Source organism: Ailuropoda melanoleuca, unplaced genomic scaffold, assembly GCF_002007445.2.
Source record: "Ailuropoda melanoleuca isolate Jingjing unplaced genomic scaffold, ASM200744v2 unplaced-scaffold9814, whole genome shotgun sequence".
In the NCBI taxonomy this organism is placed as follows: Eukaryota; Metazoa; Chordata; class Mammalia; order Carnivora; family Ursidae; genus Ailuropoda; species Ailuropoda melanoleuca.
In genome coordinates, this window is record NW_023255341.1 from 539413 (window position 1) to 545557 (window position 6145).

General features: G+C 37.8%; 1 pseudogene; it reads right to left on the reverse strand.

Annotated features, from left to right (window-relative positions):
• Positions 1-464: 464 nt before the first annotated feature.
• On the reverse strand, positions 465-1173 carry LOC100480783 (annotated as a pseudogene).
• Between the last annotated feature and the right edge of the window lie 4972 nt (positions 1174-6145).

A 6145-nucleotide genomic window follows, 5' to 3' on the forward strand; every position in this document is an offset into this window, starting at 1 on the left:
CTGAAGGTGAACTGAACCTTACCAGGGGTGGTTCTTCTATAAGTCGAGGTGGGAAGAATAGGTGATATCCCAAAACAGACTAGGTGGAGACTCTGAGCCAAAAGCAGAGTCTGTGATACAGAGTGTGATCAACAAACCAGGGTACTTTTGAGAGTGAAGGGTTCTGCTAATTACTTGAGAACAAAGGGCTTAAAATGAGACATGGGGCCACCCTAGGGATAAGGCAGTTTGAGAAACTGCATTTCCCAGTATGCCCTTCCCCTTGAAAGTCAAAAGGCCTGACTGGAGCAAAGCACCCTGGGATCTGCGTTTAGCACCATTTAAGAGGTAAACAGTATAGGGCTGAGTCTGACATAGAGGCTTACTCCTTCCACGGGATACTTAATCAGACACAGAAAACAACACCTGAGGTGAAATTTCAGTGGATATTAAGTCTAGGGTAGAACCTCTCTCTCCCTCACACCTCAAGCTTGCAAAGAGGTGGCGTTGGTAGAGCTGTCCACTGGTCCACAGCCCTGTTTCTCCTGGGTGCGATGCTGCCTCCCCACATCACCAGCATCCCCACTGCTGCTAGTCTTTGGGGGATTGTGGTACAGGTGCTGTTCCCACTCCACTTCAACCAGCTTGTGTAGCTTCATGGTGGCCTGAGCATCTTCCACAGAGGAAAGTCCACTTTTCCCAATCTGCATGTCCCCGTTCAGAAGCTTCTTGGTGAAATGCTTCAGAGACATGGTGGCATTCTTCAAGCAGTCTGCCTTCAGGTTGGGGAGGAGAGGGATTTGGGAGGTGTTGTGTGTGACGGACTTGGGGTGGAAGTACTGAAGGGCTTTGAAGTTGTGGGTGGCATGCCCCCACACTGTCTTCCCTGTGACTATCTTTAAGATCTGGCTCTGCACGATCTTAAGGGGTGTAGCATTCATCATGTACTGCTTCCAGATGCCACTCCGTCTGGTCCAGTAGTCTATAATGGGTGGGGGGAAGAGAAAGTACTCTTCATCAAGCACATCTCCATGTGCTGGTAGTTGACAATGCTACATTGAACCAAGAAACTGACATGCCCCTTGGGTTCTGTGCCATCTCACGGTCAGTTACCACCGTCTTCCTTGTCATCTTCTGGGATGCTCTAGAGTATTTATTCTCTGAATGAGATTGGATGGAGTTATGTGAGGGCATTCTTCTGAGTAAGGTTCTTCTGGGAGCCCTTCTTCTAGGGGAGAGTTGGGTCCTTCTAATCTTTGGAAGGGCACTCTGGAACTCCCATTTTAGACTTCACTATTAGATCAGGTTTTGTATTTGTTTTGTTTAAAATTCTGATACATAGGACTGTGAAATTTCCTAACATACAGTTCAGACCCCATCCATCCTCACTTCTGTTTTAATTTTCAATGGCCTATGCAAGGGCTGTGCTTTCATAGCATGAAGGTTCTGTTAGAGAGAGTGTGTGTGTATGTGTATGTTTGTGTATGTGTGTCTAGTGGAGACAGGGGTTTCCAGATTCTCACATCTTTCAAATGGAGACACAAATGAAAGCATAGTTACAAAGCAGGAGACCACATCCTACATTGATGGAACAGGCTCTCTGAAGCTCATCACCCTACCAAAGAGGAGACTAGCTGTAGGACTGACACACTGCTGAATTCATGATTCCATTCCCCTCCTAATTAGAAGGTGTTGAGATTGTACTGTTTGGTCAGCTTCTGAGAATTATTATGCTCTTTTTGTTTCTTCACTGGGACTTTTAGAACCTTAGAATAGTTGGTAAGAAGAATGCTTAGGTATAGCTGGCAACATGAAAGGCCTTTATGAGCTCTATGGGAAAGAGACACTTCATATTTAGGAAGGAAAAATTAGAAGAAGAGTTCCTTCCTCTCTGTCATTTCTCTGACAGACAGTAATGTCTCTCCTGCTGGTAGCTTTCAAGACAAGGAGATTTGTATGAGTTGCCATGAAATTCATTATCATACATTTATGCTCTAAAAATGCAATTGGAACCACTCTTCATGTGTGCCATATTTACAATAATTATCCCAATAAAACCTTATCCACATAAATGACTAACAAGAACTCCAAGTGAGAAAAGAGATGTTTTTTCATTATTGGATTGTATCTCAGAGCTGAGGACAATCATGGTACGTAAGCCAAATACAGCCTTCTCATGGATAGTACAATTACCTTTTCATTTGAGAATGCCCACTCCTTGCCAAAAGGCCTTTCCAAGCAAGGTCCATTTGACAAATCAGTTCACAATCCATCCAGCTCACCTGAGCTTTCATGCTCCTTTACTATGCTGAAGAAACAGCAGAAATGTGGGAGTTAGAGATGTAGGGGTTTAGGTTTGGTTTTGTGAGCAATCCATGGCATGACTTGAATGAGTTTCAGCTTTCTGGTCTATACAGTAAAGCAAACAATGCTACTTGAACACAGTAACACTTGAGCTTTCTGTTCCAAAAAAATTCAAATGTGGTAGTAAATATTAAAGTAATTTTAAATGTATAAAATGTAATACAATGCAAGATGAAATTATTTTTAACTCCAGAGGAGAAAGGTCATCCAGTGGGGGAAAATCATGCCTAATTTTCTGTCCTGGAAGATATGCACAAGAACTTTTGTACCATTAAATGATAGCTGTGGAAGCTTTTAATCAATTACCAATTAATTCAGTTCTTCCTCTGGTTTCCCCTCCCGCCTGGGCTTTTTCTCTGTGAAGCTCACCTATTAATATCCCCAATGATACTTCATTTTCTTCTTACAACTAATGCTGCTATTGAAAAGTCTGAGATCAACCTGATTCTTGATCCTTTGTACAGGCACTTTTTGTTCTTTCAGGACACTCAGAATTTTCTCTTTGATGCTATCAATGTTCACTATAGAGTAGCTAGTATAGGTTTTCCTTTTTGCTCGTATTTGACACTCTATGATTCTTTACTACATGAAGTCTTTCATTATTTTTCAATTTCAAAACATTTATCTCCATTATTCTTAAAGTAGCTACTTCTTCCTATTTTTGATTTTGTCTATTTCTTAGATTCCTTTTATTTGATGTTGGGATTTTACTTTCATCTTCCATATCCTATAGCTTTTCTTTTATACTTTTTATCTTTTTATCCTTTCCTACTACCTTCTGGGAAAGTTCTTCATTTTATCTTTAATTCACTAATTTGTTCTTTGCTAAATTTATCCTTTATTATTTCATCAGTCATATTTTTTACTTCAATTATTATATTTTTATGAATAGAACTTCCACTTATATTCATGATGGAGTAACTGTCGCTGGACTTGCCCTCCTACCATAAATAACTAGAAAACTCAACAAAATATAGGAGATAATTGTTTTCAGACAATAGACAACAGGCTGTGATTTTTGAAAGAGAAACAAATGAGGTAATTTCTATGATTGTCTCAGCTTGTTGCCTATAAGCAATTTCTGGACAACAGCATAAGGATGGAAAGTCCAAGCAGAACACAGCAAGCTTCCTGATTTGAAGTCAGAGGTCAGAATTCACAGAGGATGAGGCAGCTATAATTAGTGGAGCAGAGTACTAGAGAAGAGAGAGCTATACAAAGAAAGAACTTTAGAAATTGGCATAGGGATTCCCTTTAGTCCTTGATACATACTGAGTTGTGCATGCATAACATGAAATTCCAGTGAGGATGGGCAAAAAACAACAGGGGAGCTGTAAGGTGGAGAATTTCCAGAGCTCATACAGGGCTAGGAAATGTTTGCTTTCCAGCCAGCCAGAGCAGCGAAATGTTTAAGTAGAGACCCCAGAATGATCACACATTAGTAGTGGAGCTAATCTAGCCCTACAGTAAAGGCTATCCTAGGCCTGCCATGACAAAATTATAAACAAGCCTTGAAAGTTTAAAGCTGATCTGGAAGTGATTTAACTACCTCCCAAAAGAAAACTCAAGGTAAAACAGTAAAATCCAGGCACTCAACAACAGAACATTCACAATATCCAGCATCTAATAAACAACTACTATACACATGAAGAAGCAGGAATATACGACCCATAACCAAGAGAAACATCAGACAACATAAAAGACACAGAAATGATAGAGTGGATGGAATTACCAGACAAAAAAAATTTAGAATACCTATTAAAATATTAAGGTTAAAGGTTAAAAGAAAGGTCAAAGGTTAAAGGAAAATATTGCCATAATGAGGAAAGAAATGGAAACTATAAGAAAGAAACAAATGAAAGTATTAGAAGTGAAAAATATAATATTTGAAATGGAAATTTCACTGAGTAGGATTGACAGTGAATTAGATGCTGTAGAAAATGAGTACATTTTTAGATGCAGCCGTGGAAACTATCCAAATCAAAACACAAGACAGGGGGTGAAAAGTGTGAAAAAAGATGAACAGAGCCTCAGTGATATGTGGGTCAATATCAAGTAGTCTAACCTATAAGTAATTGAAGTCCGAGAATGGAGGTTCAGACAAAATATTTGAAGAAACATGGCTGAAAGTTTTCCAATTTAATAATGACTGTGAATTCACATACCCAAAAAATTCCACAAACTCAAGCAGTATAAGCACAAAGAAAACCATGTATAGGCACATCATAATCAAGATGCTAAAATTGATAGAGAAAAAAAAGTTCCTAAATGCAGTCAGAGGAAGAAAAAGAATACCTTAAATATATAGAAATAAAGATAAGAATGAGTACTGACTTCTTGTCAGAAAGAATATAAGCTGGAAAAGAATTCTATATCCATGGGAGGGAAAACTCCAAAAATAAAGACCAAATAAACACTTTATCAGGGAAACAAAAGCTGAGAGAATTTGTCACCAGCAAACCTGCACAAAAAGAAACACTACACCCAGTACCCAGATCTTGGTTTCTAATATCATACTGCAATAAAAGGAACCAGGGCCCCTTGGAGAAATGGCAGACTCTAAGGCTGAAAATGGAAATAGACAGAATGAGCCTGGAGCATCTTGTAATACCAGAAAGTAAGGAAGTGTTAAAAAAAATGATGGGGTCATGTCAAAGAGACATAGCAATCAATTGAAAGAGCTCCCCGTGGCCAAAGTTGGAGTGATGTGAAAGAGAAAATAAAGTCATATTAGATTATAACCCAAAGTATAAAATAAATATCTATAAATCCATCTTGGTGTAAATAAAAGATTTAGTAAATAAATAAATGGAGGATAATATACCCGTAATAAACCTCCCATATAAAAGAATTCCAAATAATTTATGTAAATAGTTTCCCATCAAGGAGGTGAAGCATAATTCCCCATTCCTCAAATGTGGGCTGTACAAAATAACTCCCTTCCAAAGAGAACTGTATGGAAAAAGAGGAGAAAGAGTAACTTTATAGTGGAGAAACCTGACAAACCCTACCTCAGACAGATGATCAAGGTTAATATCACCAGTGATAAATCATGCTGATAGCTCGTACCCATGATATGATGTGATGAGAAGGGCACTTTGCAACTTCCTCCCAAAAATACATGACCCAGTCTAATCATGAGAAAAACATCATACAAACCCAAATAGGGGACAATCTACAAAATATCTGACCAGTATTCCTCAAAACTGTCAAAGTCATCAAAAACAAAGTCTGAGAAACCATCACAGCCAAGAGGGACCTAAAGAGACATGATAGCTAAATGTAATGTGGTATCCTGGATGTGTTTCTGGGAATGAAAAAAGACATTAGATTAAAAACTAAGGAAATCAAAAAAAAGTATGGACTTCAGTTAACAATAATGTATCAATATTAGTTCATTAGTTGTGACAAATATACCATACTAATGTAAGATGTTAACAGTAGGGGAAACAGGATGCAGGGTATATGTAAACTCTCCATACTATCTATGCAACTTTTCATAAATCTGAATCTGTTCTAAAATAAAAATATATTGGAAAAGAAATGATAAGGGAATATTTTTAGGCTGAAGTAAAATGTTATGAAATGGAAACGGAGGTCTATACAAAAGAATGAACAGTGTCAGAAATGGTAAATATGTAGATCAATATATATTTTATGGCTAATATTTTTCATTTGATCCTTTAAAATTATCTTATTTTATTTTATATTACTGATTTATTACTTTAAATCTTTAAATATATTCACTTGTATATTTTAAGTTATTAGCCCATCCATTCCATTAATTCCTCATTGAATGGTA